At 39.4% G+C, this 23080-nt stretch overlaps 1 protein-coding gene across 2 annotated transcripts in view; it reads right to left on the reverse strand.

Moving 5' to 3' along the window:
- The window catches only part of UNC5C (unc-5 netrin receptor C), a 245358-nt gene that overhangs the window by 172820 nt on the left and 49458 nt on the right, over positions 1-23080 (reverse strand). The gene's annotated exons all lie outside the window — the stretch shown is intronic.

Here is a 23080-nt window from a genome sequence, read left to right on the forward strand (position 1 = left end):
TAGTCTGAAGCAAAGAACAGTTGTTGATGCTTTTCATCCATATGCTGTTTTTTCTGCAGTGACTTACCGGCAACTCAACAGACCTGACTATACTCTATGCCTTTCTCTACTGCAGCATATGGGACCAAATTCACCACTGCCTGACCATCACGTAGAAATGAGCTTTTCACTTACGGTCTATAGAAATTACTGAGCTGTTAAGTATTTAAATACCTCCCTCCCTTTCTTCCTCCTTCCTGCAGATAAAAAAAACCCAGACAAAGGAGTACCAAAATGGACCTCTAATTTCTCTGAAGACTGATGAGTCATAGTGGATAGGTCAGCTATAAATTTAACAAGATTCCCAGGAGTACCGTTATGTTCCCTCGAGTACTAGGTATACCAGAAGTAGTATTAAAAATTAAAACATTGGCTGTTAGTTTTAATAAAAGAAAATTAAATGAATAAATATTAATAATCATATTCCCAAGGTAGTCCTGTGAGATAAAAAATTAAAATTTAAGTGTTCTATGCAAAGAATAAACCCTATAAAATTCTAGTTGATTAGGAGAGGTTTGCTTTTCATGGTAAACCATGAGTGAGATAGAATTGAAGACGTGTCTCTCCATCCAATGTTAGGGCACTGAAACAGACACTCCAGAATTATTTTCCCATTTTGAAAAGTGGAAAATAACCCTTTTTGCAGTGTAAAACACACAAACAAGAAAGGCAATATAAGGATCTAATGATCAATCTCAAAAGTGTTTCTCTCCCTCAAGATCTCTCTTTATTTGAAACATGGCCTAACCTCAGTCTCCAGCATTAACAAAACTGCACTGCAAGTCATGTATGTCATAAATCACAAGTGTACAGCTTTTGTGCCAGCTGACCCTGTGAAATGCCACAGCAAATCTGATCAGAAGGGTTTTTAGCCACCAAAGCAAAAATGCTACTTTGTAAACCACCACCAACAAATTACTCAGAGGAGAGTAACTCCTGATTCTCTCTCCCTCTATGTTGCTCTGTCAGGATGGGGGGAACAGCTGCCTGATGGGGAATTAATTAATTTTTATTTTCTCAGCTGATTCCCCATCAAGTACTTAATGAATTTTATGATATATACTACATAACTGGGAAATAAACTGGCTATCAAATTAATGAGGAACACAGTTATGAGGTTAAAAATGTTGGATATAAGAGTTCATATAAACAGCAAAGCATGTGAAGATTATCAACACGAGAAGGATTTTCTGACCATTTAACTTTTAAAGGCTTAAAATGTGTTGGGGTTTGTTTTCCTTCCTGATGAAGGCAGGATAGGCAGCTTCCCACTTGTCTGTGGTCATTTCCTACTCAATTTTACTGTCATAGCATCCCATCTGTACCTTGAATGCTTACGCAGAATTCCTGTAATCATCAGTGATAATTCATGATCTGTCTAATGTGAAGAGATAGGTTAGATTAAATTCACATCTCATATCCCCTTAAAAATGGAACTGCAATAATTTTGTGTCTTCCTGTGGGTACTTAGTTCTGAAGCAATGGTGATGTGTCTACAGAAGAACTTTCCCAAACTAACTTTCTGTAAGGCAAATTATGGCTCCACATTTTTTTCCTCCCCTTGTTATACCAGTCCTAATCTTGCAAGCTGGTAAAGGGAGATGCCCTGTCCTGTTTTTGCAGAGCTTTTCAGAGCTCAGCATGAGGGCAGGGCTCTGTCAGCCTGCAGACATCCATGTGCAAGATCTCTCACTTAAGAAATAACACATTTTCCCTTCCTCATTTGCATAACCATTTGCCACATTTTATTTTGACATGCAGTCCACAGTTTCAAAGCCAAGGGACATACAGCTCTGTTTAGGACAAAATTCATGCCAGTGCCATACCATTTACATTTTTAGCTTCCCATTGCACTGGGAAGGGTAAACTGAGCAGCTGCAGAGATGAAGTCTGGATCAGCCCCGTGTGCTTGGAGGAATGTTTTGCTGCAGCAACCTGGCAGGTAGCACCTAGGAGAAAGTTTAAGCACCTCTGCCCTAGGAGAGAGTTTAAGCTGTTGTATGAGAAATGAGCAAAATGCAAAGATCTCAAAGTACAGCTGCGTCAGGACTATAGGCAGCTGCCATCCAGCCCATTTGAGTACAAAGAAACCCTTCTCCATTGCACAGATGGGGCCAAAAGATACAAGGGAAACAGGTGCAGAATTGGCTATTTATTCAAGCATTTTCACACATGTTTGGTTTTGAGTCACTAATCTTAATTTTAAAGCCTTTTTCTTTCAGGAGTAACCTACAAAGAGAGCCCTTGGGTCTTCATGAAGGTGATATCTTCTGAAACCCAAGTGACACAAGTACTCACATGCAGGCTTGCCCTTCCCACTGGCACACCCCTGCAGACTGCCACAGAGAAGGATATGCCACCACAAGAACTCTGCTTGTTCATCAACAAGCTTCTCTTGGCATTATTATTTTCTTGCCTGATGCTTTCCTGAGCTGCAACTTCAAGCTCAAAATAAAACGTTAAATGAATCTATCTTGGTTTTTCTACTTCATACAGTAAAATATTCTAATTTCTCACACATTCTAAAAGAAAACCTGAATTCTGCCTTCCTTTTGGTTGTTCAAAAGGCTGAGGCCTTTAATTGTAACTTGTCGTGTTTTGGGGTTCTTTAATTAAAATTGATTTCCCAAAGGATCATGTTTGCAAGAAGGCATGAAGCAATGAATGTCAGAAGCAACCAGTGTGGTAATGCCCCTGTTTGGTTCTCCTTCTTTACATTACAACAAGTATATTTTACTTACATGTTTTGAAAAGCTTCACGTGAAGAAACTGGTACCAAATGTTGGCAAGCGCTGGAAATAATGGGACTGAATACCTTCTTCTGCAGGCAATGAATCAAAGTAGACGATGGCATTGGAAAATCAAGAGTGAAATCCTGACAGAGACATGGCTAAAGGAAGGTTTGTCTTCAGGGCGCTATGCCCACACTTAAGAGCATTCAAAGGAATGTGTCTGGCCCCCAGTGGGACTCCCACAGATGGGGTCTGAGTGAGTTGAAGAAAATGGGGGCTAAATTCATTTAAAGTTGTCAAGCAGTAAGCAAATTCCTCGTACACATCAGCCACACACAAACACAGAGTTTTGGCTTCTCGGAGGTTATTGGTATTGCAGGGGTTAATAATTGCCCTTGAACCCCTGGGAAGTGGACTTGAAAAGTTCCAGGGTTCAAGTGCAATGCCATAAACAAGGTGCTAAATAATAAAAGAGCAGCCTTGTACAAGGCTCCCCCTGGCAGGGGATGAGCCCGCCAGAAGCTCCGCCTGGGCTGATGGGCCAGACTGCGACTCTGGCAGCGTAATTTCTACAGGGTGTCAGAAAATGCATTACTACTAAGTGGCACCACTCTGAATGAAATCTGTATGGGTCAGCTGCAGGTTAAGCTAACAAATCAATTAAAAATTTAAAATCTAACAATCACAGAGCCCCCCAAGCACTCAAGAAGGAGCAATGGGTGGTTTTGCATGTGGACAAAGAAACGAGTCCTCACCTCAGTTTTAGTTTTCCAAGCGATAGCGAGATGATTCCCCTAAGTGGGTTTCACCAGCTTATTGCCTTGAAAACAGGTTCAAGATCTTCCTTTTGTTAGTGAGAAGGACATCAACAGATAATATTTGAAAACATGGCCTAGATATAAATGGTCGCAGTGAAACTGACTAAAGTCTATTGGAGGCAAGATCCCAGTAGAAGAACTCTCACGATCTATTACTATTTGTGTATAGAAAGCACATTGAGCAATTTGTTGATGATGGTCAGTGTATAACCATGCTGTATGTTTGTGACCAAATGGTGATCTTGCAGTCAGGTTTAGGAAATGGAAAACTTAATGGGACTAATGGGAGATACATTTTTGTGAGAAGGCCATGGGCAGCTGGACATCTTACAGCCTCCCTAAAGAAAGATTTGGCTGTGAGTAGCAAGAACAGGGGAAGTGTCAACAAGCCATGGGTAGATGTTTGTTTCAAAAGAAGACCTGCTTGGGGGGGAGATGGTGCTTCTAAATGAGGTGTGGTCAGCCTAGGGCATGAAGAACTACAAAAGTCCAAGACCTCAGTTAGGGCAATGGAGGAGCAAACAGGACAAGCAGGTTCATATTCTGACAAAATGTCCTCCTTCCCCTTGAACACCCTCCCTAAGCCATACTTCAACTTTCTCGTGATCACAGTCACTCTCTTTTCTTCATTACTTCACAGATTGAAATAATTGTGAGGCTGGGGGACATGCTGGTTTCATATTCAGTAGGGCAGTGTCTTCCAGATCAACAAAAAATAAGGTAACTATGAAATATATTTAATCTCACAGCAAGTTTCAAAGTATTTCTAAGCAACCTCAAAATGTGTTTTGTCTGACACATTTACATATATCACTTACACAGGCTCATTGGCAACAAATTTTACTGCATTTTGCCTTCAAACCTTGCACTTATCCCTCTTAAAGCTCAAAGGAATGTTACCTGTATGGATCCTGCTAATGTGTTTTACAAATGATTGTAGTGCTCCTAAGACTTCTGTGTATTTTTTAAACATTTATATTTGTAATGAAAAGTGATTCTGAGTCAAGATTAAGCTAAACCTATATATATATGTATGTAGTCTAATGAAAAGGCTTCAACCAACTCTTAAAAATATACATTTACCAAAATGAAGTTAAAATGGGAATAAATTATTTTGAGAGCTCACTCCTTAACTTCAGGAGCTACTGAATATTTTTATACTTATTTTTGTAACAATGGCTTTTTTAAAAAAGCAGATAAAATGAAATAAACATCAAAGCAGAGGAATGGAAATCCAAGTAGCAAAGCACTGTGCTGGTTCACAAGGATGTTTCCTTTGTGGATGCAAACCAGGAATGGAGACCCTCCAGAAACAGAAAAGTCTGAATCTGTTCAGATTTGTATCAGAATTAGTCATTAAATTAGAAATAGGAGAAGGTCCCTGCCTTTTACCCATTTGAATGAAATGTAGAAAATGTATTTGTTAAAGTTTGTAACTTTGTCCAAATTGAGGAATATACAAAAAAAAAAAAAAAAAGAAAAAAAAAAAAAAAAAAAAAGAGCTGGAATATGACCCAGGTTTGCATTTAAAAAAGGCAAAATTAGTAGCATTGCCTTCTCTTTATGAAACCTGTAACAAAACATATTTTCTTCATCAAAATAACAATTCAACTAAGAGACTACACCATCAGTTCAGGTTCTACTTAACCATTAAACTCCATACCTATTTTTCCTTCATTTTTCTGTGCTGCCCATCCTGCTTCCATTGGGTGACATGAAAGGAATTGCTCATTAGTGAGTAGAATTACACAATGTTCAGACAGTGTTTTTGGCTAACAAAAACGTGTGCACACAGAAAAAAAATTAAAATATCCACTGTACAATGCTTTTCCAGGCTATCAGTGAATAATATTTTATTTTTATAAATATGGGCAAACTTCAAATTTTGCATTCCCCCATACACTTGGTTTTTTTTAACAAATTAAAATCATTCCAGCATCTATCTGTTCATCCATCAACCCATCCATCCACCCATCTACCCATGCCTAACTCCCCCCCCCCTTCCTTTTCATAAACAGCTCTGCTAATTAACTCCCACATTGCAGCAAACTTTCCATTACAGGAAAAGGAGTGAGAGATTGAATTTATCTATACATGATGAACAAATGCCCTGGAGAAGCTCTTGTAATCTAATGTGTCAATGTAGATGAACTCCTCGGGATTTCTTTTCTTTGTTTTATCATACAATAACAGCAAAAATAACACACAGAAGAATCCCAGTACTTAGGCTGCACAGCTAATCAACGACTGGAAAGACATTCAAGGTTGCATTGAATTTATCATTTTTTGAACAATAAAATTCAGGGGTGACTGCTCCTGGGTTTGAGGTCAAATTACTATAACAATTAGGCTCATCAGTGCATTTTCATTATTAAGGAATGATGATGGAAAACTGATCTCTATCTGATTAAAGAAAATAAAGGACTAATTGAGAAGAACAGCAAGTCCATTATTTTTCAAGTCCCTGGAAAAGGGCTAAGCTTCACAAATGGAGACAGCACTAATCCTTACTACAAGAGAAATGAGTAAGAATGTGAATCTTCCTGAAGGGATGTGGGACAAGCCGTGTCCCAGCACATGCACGGCACCGCACTTCTGTGCACCTCCACATCCCAATCCAGGACACGTGCCTGTCACCATGGCTTCCAGAAGTCATTTATTACCTTGACACCTCTCATTTAGGATCAGCTCTGTGTTCATTGTCACAGTGAGTCATTAATGTCACAGTCTTCACTTACACCTCTCTCTATTTTCTTTCCCAGTTGTGTTTGGGTGAAGGCTCTCAGCACACAGTTATGTAGCTGAAACTTGCTGAAGCAATGGGCATTTTGTCTGCAGACTGAGTGGGAGACCTGAGCTGTCAAAATAGGAAATAAAACCCCCATTCAATGGGGTTTTGAAACCATTTCCAACTCTGTGGTGCATCAAAAGCTCATTAGCACAGTGTGTTACACTGCTCTGTTCTTTGCAAAGCATGGTGCAAAAATGCTAAAAATTCTTTTGTTTTTTTACAAAGAAAAATATACCAATATTTTAGGACTACATAAAAAATAAAATTGAAAGAAAAAAAAAACCAAAAAAATCAGAAAACAAATTATTTCAATCCTCAAACTTTGATGCAAAACCAAACAGAAAGGAGAGATACAGAACAATCACAGTTGCCTTCCCTTCCCTCATCTTCCCATATTTTCAGTAAACAAAACCACATCCTGTTTTATAGGTCTAGATCTCCTTGCACTCCTGAACAGGTCATAGCAAACACTTTTTCAGCTCCAAAATCCACACAAATGAAAAGACTGTGGCTTTACTTGCATACTTCATTAAAAACTGTTTGCAATGAATATTGTTTGTAAGAAAATCATGGCATGTAAAAAAACAAGCAAAGGAAAAAACAGTTATTTAACCCAAAATAAACTAACAATTATGGTTTTGCTTACAGAAAGAAAATAAGAAATTCCTTCTCTTCAGTGGAGAAAGAAACATATTGTAGGATAAAAGTAATCTACTTGCATGCAAACAGATAAACTTTCCTAATCAATAACAAAAAATAATCAGCTCTGCATTTCCCAGACTTTCTTTTTAAATGCAATATTTCAAAGCTATTTATGTATAATGCTGCAGCCAAAATATTTTATGTGGTTTTAATGCTGGTGGGTAAAGCAATGAGAAGCTTTTCACAGGAATTATAAAAACTTTGGATTTCTAACGATGTTGACCAGACAGCTAACAAGCAAATGTTCCCACAGGTAACTTCATGCCTGCATCATTACCACAGGACACTCCTCTAGTGAAAAAAGCAACTAAGAGTTAGGAATATGCACTTTGTGAGATGCTTGGTTTGTTTTTTCCTGTGCAGCACCATTTCACAGGACACCAGATTAATCCAGAGCACCGCCTGTTCTGAGCAGCATGATGCAAATATAAATTCACCTTTCAATCACTTCTGTGGGTTAATGACACTGAGTAATAGCACATTAGCAAAGTGCCACTCCAGACACCAGTCAGGCATGCCAAACAGATAATGTGACGAATGTTTTGGATTCATTTTCCATGAACAGAAACACTGTTCGGGCTTATTAACTAGCAAAACTGCATACAGTGCAGTGCAGAGCACAGAGGCTCCATTAAAAGTAGCAATCTATCTCATTAATGTAATATGTAAGTTTATTTAGCTTTTTCTGTTGTTGAAAAAAAAAAAAAAAACCACAAAAATAAAACCAAACTTGTGCACCCTAATGTTGCAGTATATTTGCACTAATTGCTTCATATACTCAGTCAAGTTTTCGACAGAGAGGAATTCCCAAACTGGCTAAGAAAGAAATTATGTTTTCAGTTACTATCATTTTCAAGAGTGCAAATAGTTCAGTTAACCTTCCCAAACTACTCTCGGTACTCACTTAATTTCCCATTTTTCTATTAAATGTTTCCCTTGCAAAAGTGATATATGTGTATCTGGCCTTCACATCTGTTACTACATCTCTGCTTTTACAGATGTTATTTGAGCATGTGGAGGAGTAGAGTTACAGGGACTGATTGCTCACTTAGTCCAAAATCAATAGGAGATGAACAAGATTAGTCTTCTTATCTCCATCATATTGATAACCAAATGGGAAAAAGGGCAACTAAAAAAGAACAGTTCCCCAAAATCTTCAGTCACAGTTGTAAATAAAATTACTTGAGTGCTTTCAAAGCCATTAAATATCGATCTTACTAGAGTGTTAGAAAACAAGAACATTGCTAAAACAATACATTAAAAACAAACTTCCCAGCAGGTTTATCCAAACACAATTCAAACAGCAAGCACATGTACTGAAAACCCAATTAAAAGCCCCATTCCTATTCAGAAAGTAGAAACAATGCTGCGATATCCATATGTCAGCTCAGTTTGTAATTTTTTTAACATCTGGGATTCAGAAAACTATCTGCAGATATTTCCTATGTTGGCTAAATCTTTTCCTAGCTGGTTAGCTTCAGTTCTTTGCATCTTGATGCAGTACCAATGGTTTAATCTGACCAGAGAGAGGGGGAGCTGGGGGAGCACACCAATGATTTTTGTTTTGCCCAAAGTATCTTAACGCATCATTTCTAGCCACAGAATTCAGTTCTTTGCAGTGTTCTGCCTCTAGGACCGGAGTCACAGTTTATCACTATTTATAACAAAAGGCAGGTGGAAAATTAGCTTTCTGTCCCTTTGTTGGTCACCCTGTGGCTTTCATCTGAGCTTTTGTTTGAAAACACGGCTGCAGGTGATTACTCCAGTGGGCCACCAGCCTAGTCAGCTACATTTCAATTTTCTCTAATGCTGAATTTGGAGTTTCAAAGCTGCAATCTGCCATTGTGAATTTTCCCTTCTGTGCTGTGCTTGCGTTTCAGGTGCAAGAGGACACGGGGGCATGTTCTCGCTCCTGGCCTCAGATTAAGGTAGCCCCAGTCTATTTTTCCTTTTTAATCTTTTGTTTCATTTTGCATCCACTTTACAGTGCCCTGCAGAGTAGTGAAGAGGATGTGCCATGGTGGTATGACACTGTCAGGCTTTCTCCAAAGTACTTCAGGTAGGATTTCAGGTTTGTATTGCTGGATAATCAAGTACTTTCCTTTATTGTTACTTATATTGAACAGCTCACACACTATTTCCTTTAGAGATGCCTCAAGTACCCATGCAAGTCACAATTCTTAAATAAACTAGTTTTTAATGGCACTGCAGGGTATTTAACAACAAAATACTGCTGCAATTATGGGATGGCAAATAAACATGTTATCGATTAGTTCAGAATTTGTGATGAAAATCACAATCAGGAAATTAAATCACCACCACATTTATGAAGACCCTGGGAGATTACGGGCAAGTCTGTTCATTTTGCAGTCTGCCTCTTCTGTGGAATATGAATTAAAATACTTCCTTTTCCTGCTCCCTTTTCCTACTTTTTGCCTGCTCAGACAAAGCAAGTTCCTTTCTGCTGGAACCGCTATGGTGCATGCACTCTTGTGCGAGTGCCTGAGGCACTACACTGCTATAGAGCAAATCTACTGCTATAAATATTAAATTATAGCATGAACAAAGGATTTAAGTTACTACTGGCTTAGGATTTAACTCAACATACAGTGGATTTCTTTAATTTCTAGTTCATTGTATTTCATGTATTGGTATCTACAACAAGACAGTCAAATCTTTGATTTTCCTTGACTCATGCACATTGTTTTACATACATTACAGTCCACAGAGACTCAGCAACAGAGAGAGCAATTAAGAAAGCAAACAAACTGTAGTAATGAACCATATAAGGAAGAAAAGCAGAAATGTCACCACCAGCCTTCAAACATATGGCTCTCCAAGGCCCTCCTTGTGCCATGCAACTTCCATTGCTCCATCAGGCACAGATGCCTGCTTATTTTGGAGCAGAATTTGCTTAGAATACATCTCCTGGTCAGCATGATTTCATGCCTCATTAACATTGTCCTGATGCAAGTACTGGAAATAAAAGTCCTGGAAGCCACCAGTTGTGTACACTTGCAGAAGCTGCTTCCTTATCAGATGCTTAAGGAAGGCAATGAAAACTGAAAAGGGAATAACCTAGCAAGTGGTATCTGGGTTAAGGATAAAGATAACGGTCAGAAGGAGGGAGATTAGAGTAGGCACCAGTGGCACTCAGAGCCTAAGACAGTGTTGTCTCCATTACCTGGGGATGGGGAAAACAGATCACTGTTTACTTGGATAAACTGATAATTTTTGATGCTTTATTACAAACTGCACTGGGGAAAGTGATATGGGTAAAAAAAAAAAAAAATATCAACTCTTAGTGTCTTCTAAAGCTTTGTAACTCAGATCATGTCAGGAAGGTTACAGCACTACCCTAAAACACTAATGTGGGCACAGGCAAGATGGAAAATTCTGGTGAAATGCGTAATAGGGAACAAAGGGAGGATGGGGATTACAAAGAAATCCTGTAAGTCAACTTTGCTGCCATGGAAGGGCCCATTGGTCATACAGAAGTAATTGGTTACATTATTTGGTAACATATCCAGAAAAACACTCAGCAATCTCACTTAAGTTGCCTCTATTAGTAATTTTCAGACTTCCATATCAGATCAGGTCTGCAGTCAAAGAAATTTTTTTTCAAATAACCTTCTGTAGGTTATCTTTTTTCACATGAAATAGAAGCAAATTGGTTATTTAAAAGTAGAGGAGAGTTTTAGAGACAAAGTTCCCATTAGGAGTACTGGATCTGTGAAATGTGTGTCTTTGGCCCACAAAGCAACACAAGCCAATGACTTGCTATCAAAATCCACAGTGTTTTAAGATACTCTGTCACTCACACAAGACAGACTGCAAACAATTTTCTATGGTACATAATGTGTAAGGATAAAGTGAAAGAATATGAAGAAAATGAATGGGAAAAATATTCTTTCAGGCTTCCTTTATCCAATCAGCTAAGTACCACTTGAAAACTAGCTAAGCTATCTTTATTGCATTGTAATTAAACTTGTCTGTTGATAACAGCAGAATTTAGTTGAGTTTTTCAAGTTGCCAGCCACAGAAATGTTAAAACAGAAGAAAGAACCAGTGCTGTAGCCAGCATCCTGTTTTAGCCATCTTCACTAGCCATTATCTATAACAATAATAAAATGCTTGATTTTCAGCTGTTCTTTCTTTCTTCCTTACTGAAACAACTTGAATTTGTGCAGAAAGGTCCCACTGTCTCCAAACAGTATCTTAATTATTTGGCAAAAATTTGTACAGATTAACCATGACACAAATGGCATCTCAAATCATGGACAAGGTGGAAACTATTTTGAGAAGGAATGAGTTTGTTTACGTCTTAGACAAGTTTGTAAATGTATACAGACCCCAAAAGGAATATTTTGATCTTGGAGGAGTGAAGGAAAACTAAAATGATGAAGATTAACAAGTAAACCTGCCCCAAGCACTACGCCCTGAGAAGGATTCCTGTGCCTTGCAAAAGAACGGTCCATCTTCAGGTGATTCTAGCAAGCCTCCCGGGAGAGCTGCACAGCCCAGGCCCTCCCCACTGCTAGCAACACTCTTCCATTGTCTCTCCTTCAGGATTCCTCACCAGAAAGCAAGAGTCCAGCTCTCTCTCTGATATGCCAGATCATCCCCTATCGAGCAAGTCTGGCTCCATCAAGCCTGCCTCATATTATAAGTCATCAGTCTTATAATAAACACATAAGGCACCCCCACCATTTCCTCTCTTGTTTGGCAGCTGACCTCCCACAGAGGCGTCTGAAAGGAGCATTAATGTTTTTTGTCAGCCCATTTTGTTTAACAGCTATCAAAATTGAATCAATGCCTTCTTCATTGTCTTGGCTTTTTCCTTTGCAGTTTTTTTTTTTTTTTTCTGTACTTCACCTCATAATCGCTGTGGGCTTTGGGCCCTGATTTATCACCAGGTTCACAAGGCTGTTGCTTCATGGGAGCAATAACCAAAAGTGTAATTCTGGCAAGTTTGCTTTTCAGCATGTTCTTGCTGAAGGCAACAGCTTTATCCGTGCTACTCTTGAACATAACTCAGACTCCAGTGCTCCCAGAAGAAAAACACAAGAAGGACTTCAGAAAAAAAAGAAAAAAATCTTTTGCCCTTCCCTAATTTACCCTTCTTTTTTTGTCCCTGTAGCTGCCAGCTCCTGCTGCAGCTGGAGCCCAGTGGACAGCTGCAGAGACTCTGTAGGCTGCTGCAATGTTGCCAGCTGAAGAGGGGGGACTCGACTCTGTGGGTCCTCACACAGGAGAGGGGCAGAGCAAGGTGGTGAGGGCAAACTCTCCTGACACCATACAGAGGGCTGGTCCCTCCCTGACCCAGGCTGGGAATGCTCCCACATCCCAGCTACACCCTCTGGTGTGGCATCTGGATGGCTGAGGAAATGCTAAGAGTAAGTCTGGCAGAAGGATATCAGAAGGAAGGAAAATAGGAAAAAAAGGTCATATAATAAATTGATTCAAGAAAATAATATTTTATGTTCACCAAGGACAAAGTTTATGAAATAACTAATATTGAATTACTCACTGAGCTCTTGTCCTACAGTTCTAATGCAAGTTCTGTCCTGCTGGAGCACACAGAACACAGTCCTTCATTCTCTGTGGTACTAAAAATCTTTACTTCAGTATAGGTGGTTATAGATCTTGTTTACACATAAAATTTCATGCTTTTATAAAAGTAAATTCCAAAGCAAATGTAACTCTTCAGAGCCATTATTAGACAGGGGTTTATTGCCAGGCTTGTTAATTCTCTCAGCAAGCACCAGGTCCAGCCACTCTGCCTCAGTCTTGACACTTCTTCAGAGACTGGTGAGATTTATTTCAGTGCCTGACACTCCAGCAAAGTACACTTTCCTTTAGTTTCTGTACACATTTTACTATGCAGCAAACTTGCTCCTCTGTTCTTTCTTGTACTTTCTCTCCTGTTTCCACCTGTCTGATTTGCGACCAGTAAAGATGTTTTATTTACAAAGGTCTTCAGGGTGACACTTGCTTTTTTCTACCTCATGACTGCAAGTGCAATTAAGCCCCAATCTTTACACGTGGCCTCTAAGAACCACAGTAATGGAGAGAATAAATCATTATGAATAATGCTGTCACAGGGAAACTTATATTCTCTTCTCTTTTACCCCAAGGCCCCCAGCAAAGTGTGTGGGTGAGGGAAGCACTCTTTGATGCTGGAACCTGTGTGGCAGCACCATTTTGACATTCTTTCAGCAGAATGTGGGAAATAAACCACAGCATGCCAGTATGGATGTTACTTCTTACACTGGGTCCTTTGGATACCTCTACAATTTAGAAATGAAAAATACTAAGTATTTCTTTCTGGTGGTGAAACAATTGCACCTCAGGAAGACTGAGGCACTGAAACATTTTGAAGCTTAAAAGAATACCAAGTTTCCTTTTTAAAGCTTAAGGAACAGTGCAACATTTCCTTCCCCCCCCCCCCCCCGCCCCGTTGACAAACCAGATGCTATAAAGAAAATCAGTCAAATGGTTTAAAACAAATCAACCTTCCCAATGCATACAGTCCTGCATGAGCAAAATTCTGCACAAACAACTATGGAAGAAACATAGCAGTAGGTAAACAAGATCAATCTACCCCCAGGCTGTTTCTCTGCAATGGAGAAATGAATGTTTCAAATGAATCCAGTCATCTCGAAACAGTTTGGAATATCTGACATTTGTAATTCTGCCCCTTTCCATCAAAGCAGGCATTTCAACTGTGCAACATTTATATTCCACTTATATTCAGTATTATCCTATTAACTGAAGTATTTCTGGTAAAAGTTCTTATGGAAAGAAGTGAAAATTCATTAAGTCACTGCCACTAGCCCACATTAGGGAAAGCCAGATATCTTCAGGGAAAAGAATTTTCCCAAGATAGAAGATATAAAAAATTATCTTTCAAATCTATATAAATGAAGCACATAAATGGATACATATGAAGACAAGAGAGGCAGGGGGAATGTAAATCAGAAAGTATTAATTTCAGTAAATGTAGCAACAATAAGAGGAAAACTTTTATCCTAAAGCACTTCATTGTGTAATACACAGTGTTCATCTATTAAAGAGGCTCAGGAGGGTTTAACCAGACCAGACGGCCTCAAACACGAGTATTAGTACATTTCTTAACATCATCAGTCGCTTAATGTTGCATCGCCAGCATCATGTTTGTTTTGCATATTAGGGCTTTTCCTCAGAGTGCAGAGTTGCAGCAGATTTTTGAGATCATAGGAGGGCACGTGAGCAAATGAGCCAGGCAGATGAGCCAGCCTTCTGGTGGCTTCTGTACCTCTTACACATGTCTGCTTTCCACCCACTGCTTGAAGGACAGCACAGTGCTTAGCAAAGAGCAGCAATTAGTATGGGGTCATCAAAGAATTCAAAGCAGAAAGTTTTACCTTCTGGATCACATAATTTATCAAGCAAGCAAAGCTGAATCTTGCTGCCATGGATATCTGTAAGTGTTTCCTCAGTGACTTCTAGTTTGATTTACTGAACTTTTCCTGTTCCCTCAGTACAAGCACTGCACAGAAGGAGACAGAAATGATGCTTTGGAGTGTGCAATTGAGGTTGAAGAGAATAAGATGTATACAGGGACATCACCAAGACAAACACCACAGGCTAAACCCTTGACAGGAACTCTGCTGGAAAGAGGCAGGCAGAGGCTAGCCAAGGGCTCTACTATCTTCATGTCATCCTAGACTTCTTACCTATTTTTTAAAACTGTTCTAGGATGATTGTAGCTAAAAGAAATTTTAAAGCAATCTGGTTTACACTGGATAAAATACACATTTAAGTCAGAATTTCCTAAGACACATATTCAGGACATTCTCAGAGGGACAGGGCCTTTCTCCATTCAAAAGGACAGAAAATATTCTTGGTTGTACCCTTTTACCAAGATCAAGATCCAGAAGCCAGCTGCCAAGTGCTGCCAGCCCAGCAAGTACAGCAACCTTCCAGTTTGCTTCTTCCTCTCCAGTCAGAGCTCTGAACATAGTGAGACTGCCCAAGCCCTGTATGGTATATGTGGGATGGGACACACAGCGATCCCAAACTAATTAGTCAGGGAAACATCTTTATTTGTGCAGTCACTAAATCCTTTAGAAAAATTCAGATTTCACATGCCTTAGGGAACTGAAGTTTTAATTGTGTCTAAAAGTCCAACTCTTACAAATGTGGTGTTGTGTTGAACAGACTGTGACTTGACTGGAGACTTGGATGATGTATTGAAATGTATTCCCCATGCATTTATCTCAGCTTGGATAATGAAACTAAGCTGTTTAGCTTCATTACCCATGAAATACCCTTAAGAAACAATTGTGCCACATTACAACGAGCAGAGCTGACTTTCCTTTTCACACTCTTTATCTGCTCTGGCCTGTCTTCTTCTCTGTGCCTATACTGATCTGGGGGACTTTCCAGTGAAGGAATCATGCCTTCCTGTCATCTCTGAGTAGATTCCACAGCATGTTGAATGTTCTAGTATAAACAGCAAATGATAATAATTCACCAGTGACAAGTTTTACTTTTCAACTCCATGCTGCAGAATATAGAAACACTTTTTGCCCTGCCACTTTCTTTAGAAATTTAAACTAAAAAGCCTTTGTAAAATAAGTGCAAATAAAAGCCCAAGAATATTTATCTCTCTTAAAACCAAAATGCTGGGAGCAAATCTTTAGTCTACACAAAGTGTGGTTTATTTCAGGAGTACCCTGTTACCAACAGTGAGATAAAGGCACTTACACCACAACAGTTCTGAGCCCACAGGAAGAACACCCTGACTTTGCACTGCTGGTTACAGGGTCCTTATTTCACTGTTGTCGTATGATCAGCCCAAGGACAAGACTCCCAAATATTGCAAGATATCTTTAAATGGCCAGAAGTACTGTCAACTTGATTCTTTTCTTCTTAGCACAGCACATAACATCAGTCATATGAAAGCAATTTAAAACCAATAAAATCCCATGAGGAATTTATTGATATTTTCTTTAGGTGATTTTGTATTACAGGGTTTACTTTTTACTGATACAGTTCATCAGCCTTGCAACTGCAGCCAAACAAAAATGAGGGATCAACTAGTTGACAGAAAAATGTAAATCAGAAATGAGCCCTCAACATTCTCCACTGCTGTCATGCCTAATGCAGAATGAACAAACTTGAGCATCTTAATCACTGGGGAGCTATGGGAATGTAAGGCTTCAGGGTCTGCTTAGCACTTTGTGAGATTGGGCCCTTTCTGGTTTTCTCTCAGTGTTCATTTCACAGGTGGGTAATGGAAGGCTTCCAGCTTGGGTAGAGGAAGATATGAACAAGGGATGAGATCACCCAGACATCACCTCTGAGCTGCAGATCAGTGCAGCAGGCAGAGAAGAAGTAACATTATCATATAAACCCAGTGGCTGTGATTCATCTCAATCCTAAAGCAAGCTTGTCAGCTCCTAAACACTAAAGTCCCTTGTCATTACTTTTGTTTAAATCATGTGGAACAGGTTACTTCATTGCACCATTTGTTTAGGGAGGGAATAAATGTGATGTCCATTGTTTAAATTGTAATGGAAGCCAAGATGCGAGCAGCAATTTTAACCTTCAACGATTACATGAGCGGAGAGCGTTCATATTTTACATCTACTAGATGAATGACTTGAGGAAAATTATTTACTAGATACGAAGAGTTAAGGTGAAAGGACTTTCTGCTGGCCTGAAAACAATACCTAATAGCTAATCCTTTTACAATAAGTCATGAACAAGATAGACTGGATATGCCTTCTTGTCCATAGATTGCATTGAAGATGTAAGTAACTATTGATGGTATGTAGTAAGAACAAAGCCAGATTAAAAAAAAAAAAAAAGCCCCAGTTTTATATGCTGTCAAATGATAAATGACTGGCAAGAAGGAAAACTTGGCGGGGGGGGGGGGCAGGGGAAAGAACTGGTAATTTTATACTTTCATCTCATTTCTGTCATCTACAAAAAATACTGACCATTTTAAAAAGGTAAGGTTCTCAAAAACCGTCTGTATGTATATGTGTGAAATCTAACTCAAAAGCATGAGTTTTTAAGAGAGAAAGCAATTTCTTCCTTCTTTCCTTTCTCCAGCCTACAGCAGGAAAGCTGATGACTGCTGACACAAATCATCACACATAAAAATGTGACGCCATTATTTCTTTCTGTAGATATAACAAATACGAAGGTTATCTGATATGCAGTCTAATTTGAGCTGGAATTTAGAGGTGAGTGAATTATAATAAAAATTCTACAGTAATCAAGTAATGACATATGCAATTACCTCAAGGCAGTAGGTGATAGCATTAACATAAGGGGACGAATTTGGTGACCCCTGAGATATAGACATAGCTCTCATGTGTTGTGCTAAGGAACTGGGCTTTTCAGGGCCTCTGAAGCACATCTGGCCCTTTCATGTAGACATTAGTCTATAATTGCAAACACTTCACATACAAGTTCAGAGATGTTGGCACATCTTATTGAGGACATAGGCGATTATTTCTGATTTACTCTAAAACAGGCACATCTCTGTTCTTCCTGCTAGGTAACATTCTCTATCCTTACCTTAAGTGCCATGCTTTATGCAGCAGCTTGCTACGCACAAATGTAATAATTTATGGATCAAGGATTCCCATGGTGCACTGGATGCTGCCATTCTTTCAAACATCGAGACATCTGCTATGGTACACTGCGCCGCCATGTAATGGATTTAGGGAGTAAGAAGTACAGACATTTGGGGACACCTTTCATTCAAGTAAACTGGAAATGAGACAGATATATGTGCAGATATATGCCAAATTTGTTTTTAGAGGAATGGAGGCCTAAATCACAATTACTTTATCACCCATGTTTGCTAGACAATTTAGGAACATTTTTAATTACAGTCTTAGGCTGAGATATGATGCAAAGATCATCTACAAAGAAGTTCATGGGATGGCCTTGATTTTTATGAGAGTATATCACATCCCACAAATTTTGTCTAAAGCTTTGTGACTGTTCTGAACTAGTTTGTATCTCCTGGACTCCTGAAACTTTGCAATGGACTAAGTTGACCTAATGCTGCAACTTATCCAAAATGTGTTAATTTATGGGGAAGGTGTCTTGTCATATAATGACATAAAATCATGACAGGACGTGCCTTCATCACACATCAACACAACATGCCATGAAACTACAGTGAGATGAAGTTATTCTGTGCAGTACAACAAATACGATTCTCTCTAGTGAAAAACCAAAGAGAAAAACTGTGAGTTATGTCAACTGTAGTGACACAACAGCCTGTAATATGAATCCTTTGGAGTCAGGCCAAAACAAACAACTAGCAGAGACAAGATCACACACTCAGAGATGTAAGAGTGGCAAGCGGGTACTGCTCGGAGCTCTTCTCAGAAGCAAACGTTCTTTGCATGCATTTTCTTGGTGTTAATTTTTTTGCCATTGATACAACACTGAGGCCAAATAAAGTAACTCTGAATATTACACACCATATACTTTAACTACTTAGTGCCCTTCTTTATTATTGCTTCTTTTTAAAATCATGCCAATACATCTTTAACATGAACTGCCAACTTTTGCAAACAAGACAGTTAAGAGGAGAATGGCAGCTCTCTGAAAACTCGGCCAAGTCTGGAACAAAAGCAGCTATTTAAACAGTGAACATTGAAACGTCTGTTAAATCATCTGATTTGTGTAACCTGAACCATGCTATGTGAGGTGTTTCCTCCCCACTCGCCAACTCTAACTGCCACAAGGGTGAAGAGAACAGGGTTCCTTAGAAATGTCAACCTCTGTTTATCAAAGAGCTTTGTAAAATTATTAAAATAACATTTCAGCTACAGTGGCTGCCCTTAGAAACTTGCCAAATGCTTCTGATAACTGAATAGGTACCTCAGTAGTCCCAGCATTCCAAGAATATCCTGCCATAAGCAGCAGGAAACACAAGTTAATGCTCAGGCACTGCAGCATCTAACGCCACGCTGGCAATCTTACATGGAGCACACACTGTGGTGTCCCAAACCAGCATATTCAGCCTTAAGAAAGCAAGATGTACTTATCAGTTGGGATAGTCCCTCAACAGCAGAATTCCTGAAGCCTGATGAAGGCCTGAGTTCCTGCGCCTTATGTACCCTAGCTCTCCCTCCTTCCCTGGTTCCAGTGGGTTTCCACCACTAACGACACCACAGTCTTCCCATTGTGACTGCTGGGGCAGCATGGAGTAGGGGTGCAAGGTCAGGGTGCATGAACCCTTCCCATCCCACACGAATCCTTCCCTCCACCACAATATCATTATGCCCTCTCAAATCCTGCTACTGATTTTTGCAGAGCTTGGAGAAATAACTCATGCTGTTCCCTACTCTCTTTCTGCTGACATGGGCTAATTGAATAGAAAAAAAACATAGAGTTTTTGGAGGGGCAAACAAAAGCATAAGCACCTACATCTCATTCTCTAGTCTTTAGGAACCCAGAATGTTTTCAGAGGAGGAAATTGCAATGACGGACAGGTCATGAGAATATTTCGGTGAAAAGATGCATATAAGACGGTTCCATCAGAGTTGACGACAATTCTGCCACCACTACTAGTAAGCTCAGGGTTTCACACTGATCATTTACTATTGACATATTTGGGATGAAAAAGATCAACTTTCTATCTATTCACTTTTTACCATTTTGTTTACTTGTTCTCTATTAACACACTGTTATGGTAAAGCAAACATACAGCTTGAGGAACTAACCACATTGAGCAGCTTTAGACTGACTTTGTATGTGCTCCCCAGATTTTCTCTTGGAGATGTTAACATGTTCTGGAACTGACCTCCTGTGTGATGTCTGTACAGCTCCAAGAGCTTCTTGTTCATAATTAAAAGTGACAGTGCTCCTTTTGGTTAAAATTAACAGAGGTGAAATTTAACAGAAACTGCCTACTCAAGGAGTCACACCACTCTCCATTATCAGATTCTAAATTATTAACTTGCCTTAGTTTTATCATGATTAATTATTAAAATTCAGCTCGTCAACATATTCATCATAGAACTGATAGATTAACAGTGTCTCCTGCTATATTGGCTGTGCTCTAAACAGTGACCTTTCAGCAGTATTTCATGTCTCAAAAGGATTGTTGTAGTGGCACATTTTACTCAGGATAATAAAAGGAGCAGAAGAAGAAACAATAACCACTACGGTGGAAATTTAAGGCAAATCCCTTTTATCTCAAGCATCCAACTGAGTTAAGGGGGAAAAACAAGAATCAAAGCTAGTTGACTTGCATTCTGCAACAGGAGCAAAAGTGGGTTTCTACTATTTATTTTTTATTATAATTTTTTATTTTTTATTTATTTCCTTAGTACTCCTCCCTTAAAACTCAAGATTTAGAGGGATTGCTCAGACACGGCTTGCTGCTGAATTGCAGCAAGGTTTTCCTCTAGAGGAGAGGCTACAGTTGAAAGGATTCACTTTCAGTGTGGCATTCTTGGCACTAAAAACAAAATACTTTGCTATTTGAGGAATTATTTCTTTTCTTTTAAATAGCAACAACTACAATTCTTTGCAGTGTCCTGGATATTTAACACTTATTGGAAAAGTCAGATGAATACCACAGATTGTAATCAACATCTTTCACAGATGCCAGGATTTTTTTCTTTCCCTTTGAATGCTCGGAGCTTTGCAAGTCATTAGTCCATTAGTACAAAGTTAAAGAACGCCAATCAATGTCATTTAAAGCTGTAGGTCATCTCGGGTTTTCATAAACAATCTTAAGGCTAATGACAACTACCTACCCTTCTGCTCTCCTTTTTATTTCATCTTCAGCTTTCTTTGAAACATTAGATTTGGCATTTGCAAAGAAATAAACCCTCTGCAGGTGCTGCTTTTTAACCGTGATAAAATAGAAATTATGTTCCCAAAAATCACTACGAGACTTAAGGATAAGGCAGGATACTGTGACCTAGCTTTATTCTTGCACTTTCTAATAACCTTCAGTTTACTAGAATGATTTGAAAGAAGCCATGCCAGAAAAAACTGTTACTGTTTGGCTTTAAAGACGCTTTATTCAAATGTTAGACAAAGTCTTGAGCTCAAGTTACATGACCTGGCAACAGTAAATTCAGGTCTGAGTTCTGCACACCCTTAGGCATATCACTTAATCTCTCAAAATGTCTCCATTTCTCCCTCTAAATGAAAACAAACCAATTGCCTGATATTTTTTCCCTTTTTTTTCCTCAAGATTACACATTGGTGCAGACCATTATAGTAAGCTGGCAGGGAGTTAAATATCTCTTGTGTGTCTTCCATCAACTTACTGATTTCTGCCTAACTACAGGGAAAGGCCCTTTTGGGAAATAAAACTGCTGAAATCTGAAGCCCAGATTTCCATGAGCAATGAAAGGGTTTTTTGCAAAATCTGCTGTTATCCTTGCACTGTCAGGGAAAGCATTTCACTTCCCAGTCTATCAGAAGTCAGGTAGCCATGTGGGGATGCCAGCAAAAGGATGGATGGAATCCCCTGTGGAAATGTGGGTGCAGAGCACCATGATAGTGGGAACTGTCAGACACCCAGGGCCAGGGTGAAGGAGAGCTCAAAAAAGCTGTGCTGCATGGAAAGAAGGAATGAGAAGGGGAAACTTTGCATCCCCTTCATTTCTGCTCAGCCATCAATGCAATTCTTCATCACTCCTGCTTTTATTGAAAGGTAAGGTGCTGTTGTCAGACACATGGCAAGACCCAGGAGTTGAGTTCTCTGCTCAGGAGTAACGTCCAACCAACAAAGCACTGCAGTGACCCCTGGTAGCTGCTTCCCCAAGCCAGAAATGTGAACTCAGAAGTTGTCCTTGGCAAGATCAGTGGGAGATACACGGACTCCCTTTAGCACTGCATCTGAAGGACCATGCAAGGACACTGGGCTTCATTGCAAAGACACATTGTTCTCAGCTTTGTCATTGTTCTCAGCTTTGGCAATGAAAAGATCCTCAGAGAAGCAAGGAAGAGAAAAGTGAGCACCAATCTGAGAATCTGAGACTGGAGACTCAACTCTGTTATGGCCAAGATCCCAAATCAGTGGGTGCTGGCTACTCCTGAGCAATTAATTTTTCTATGAATTACTTTAATTGTAAATGCCATCTTTAATAGATGTGTCGCTTCTAGCCCTATTAAAGGTTCTTATCCCATCTTTACAACAGAAGAATGTCCCTGTTGGTTTCATTTTTAATTCCAGAAAAGTCCCTCAAAAACAATAAAGGGAAGAGAGCAAAACCTGAACCACTCTTCACTCTTGCTGTGAAGAGTGAGGTTCACTCCCAGAGCCTTTTCTTTAACATACGTTACCTGCATCCAGCCCTTCAGTAATCATAGCATCCAGTAGGTTGCCCACTTCCTCAAGGCCTTACTCTAACAGCTTTCTGCTGGATCCCTCCATCTTTAACAGAATAAGTGAATCCCGTAAATGCCATTCTCCTTTCTAACACACACCAACTCCCCTGCTAATTTTAACTATAGAAATATGTCTTAAATATCATGGATTTGCTTGGTCTAATACCCTGTCATCCCACCAAGTCACCCTAAGTAAAACAAATGTTGTTCATGAAGTTACTCCATATTGAGTCAGCAGGGCAAGGAAACATGCAGCTGTGCAGACAGAGCGTGCACTAGGTTCAAACTGGATTTACAAGCAAGGTGACTGCCATTTTTTTTTTTTATTATTTTGTTTTTCTTTTGTCTTTTTTTTCTCATTCTGTCCCTCTTCCCCTGAAGTACAAGGAATAATTTTAAATTATCTTGCACCAAAAAAACAGAAATCTCAAAGGCTCCCAAGCCTTCTTCAGTCTCCAATGGATTCACGCAGACCTCACTCCCAGTTCATGCCTTTCAGAGCTCCTCCACAAACACTTTTCTCAGTTTTTGTGAAGGGTTAAGGCTGACCCTTTAGGAGGATCACCCTGCAGTGCCAGAGCTAAAGAGTACTGACAGGCAAGAGAGAAGGTAGCTGTTGGCAAATG

The sequence above is a fragment of the Vidua chalybeata genome, chromosome 4 (genome assembly GCF_026979565.1).
Source record: "Vidua chalybeata isolate OUT-0048 chromosome 4, bVidCha1 merged haplotype, whole genome shotgun sequence".
Lineage (NCBI taxonomy): Eukaryota > Metazoa > Chordata > Aves > Passeriformes > Viduidae > Vidua > Vidua chalybeata.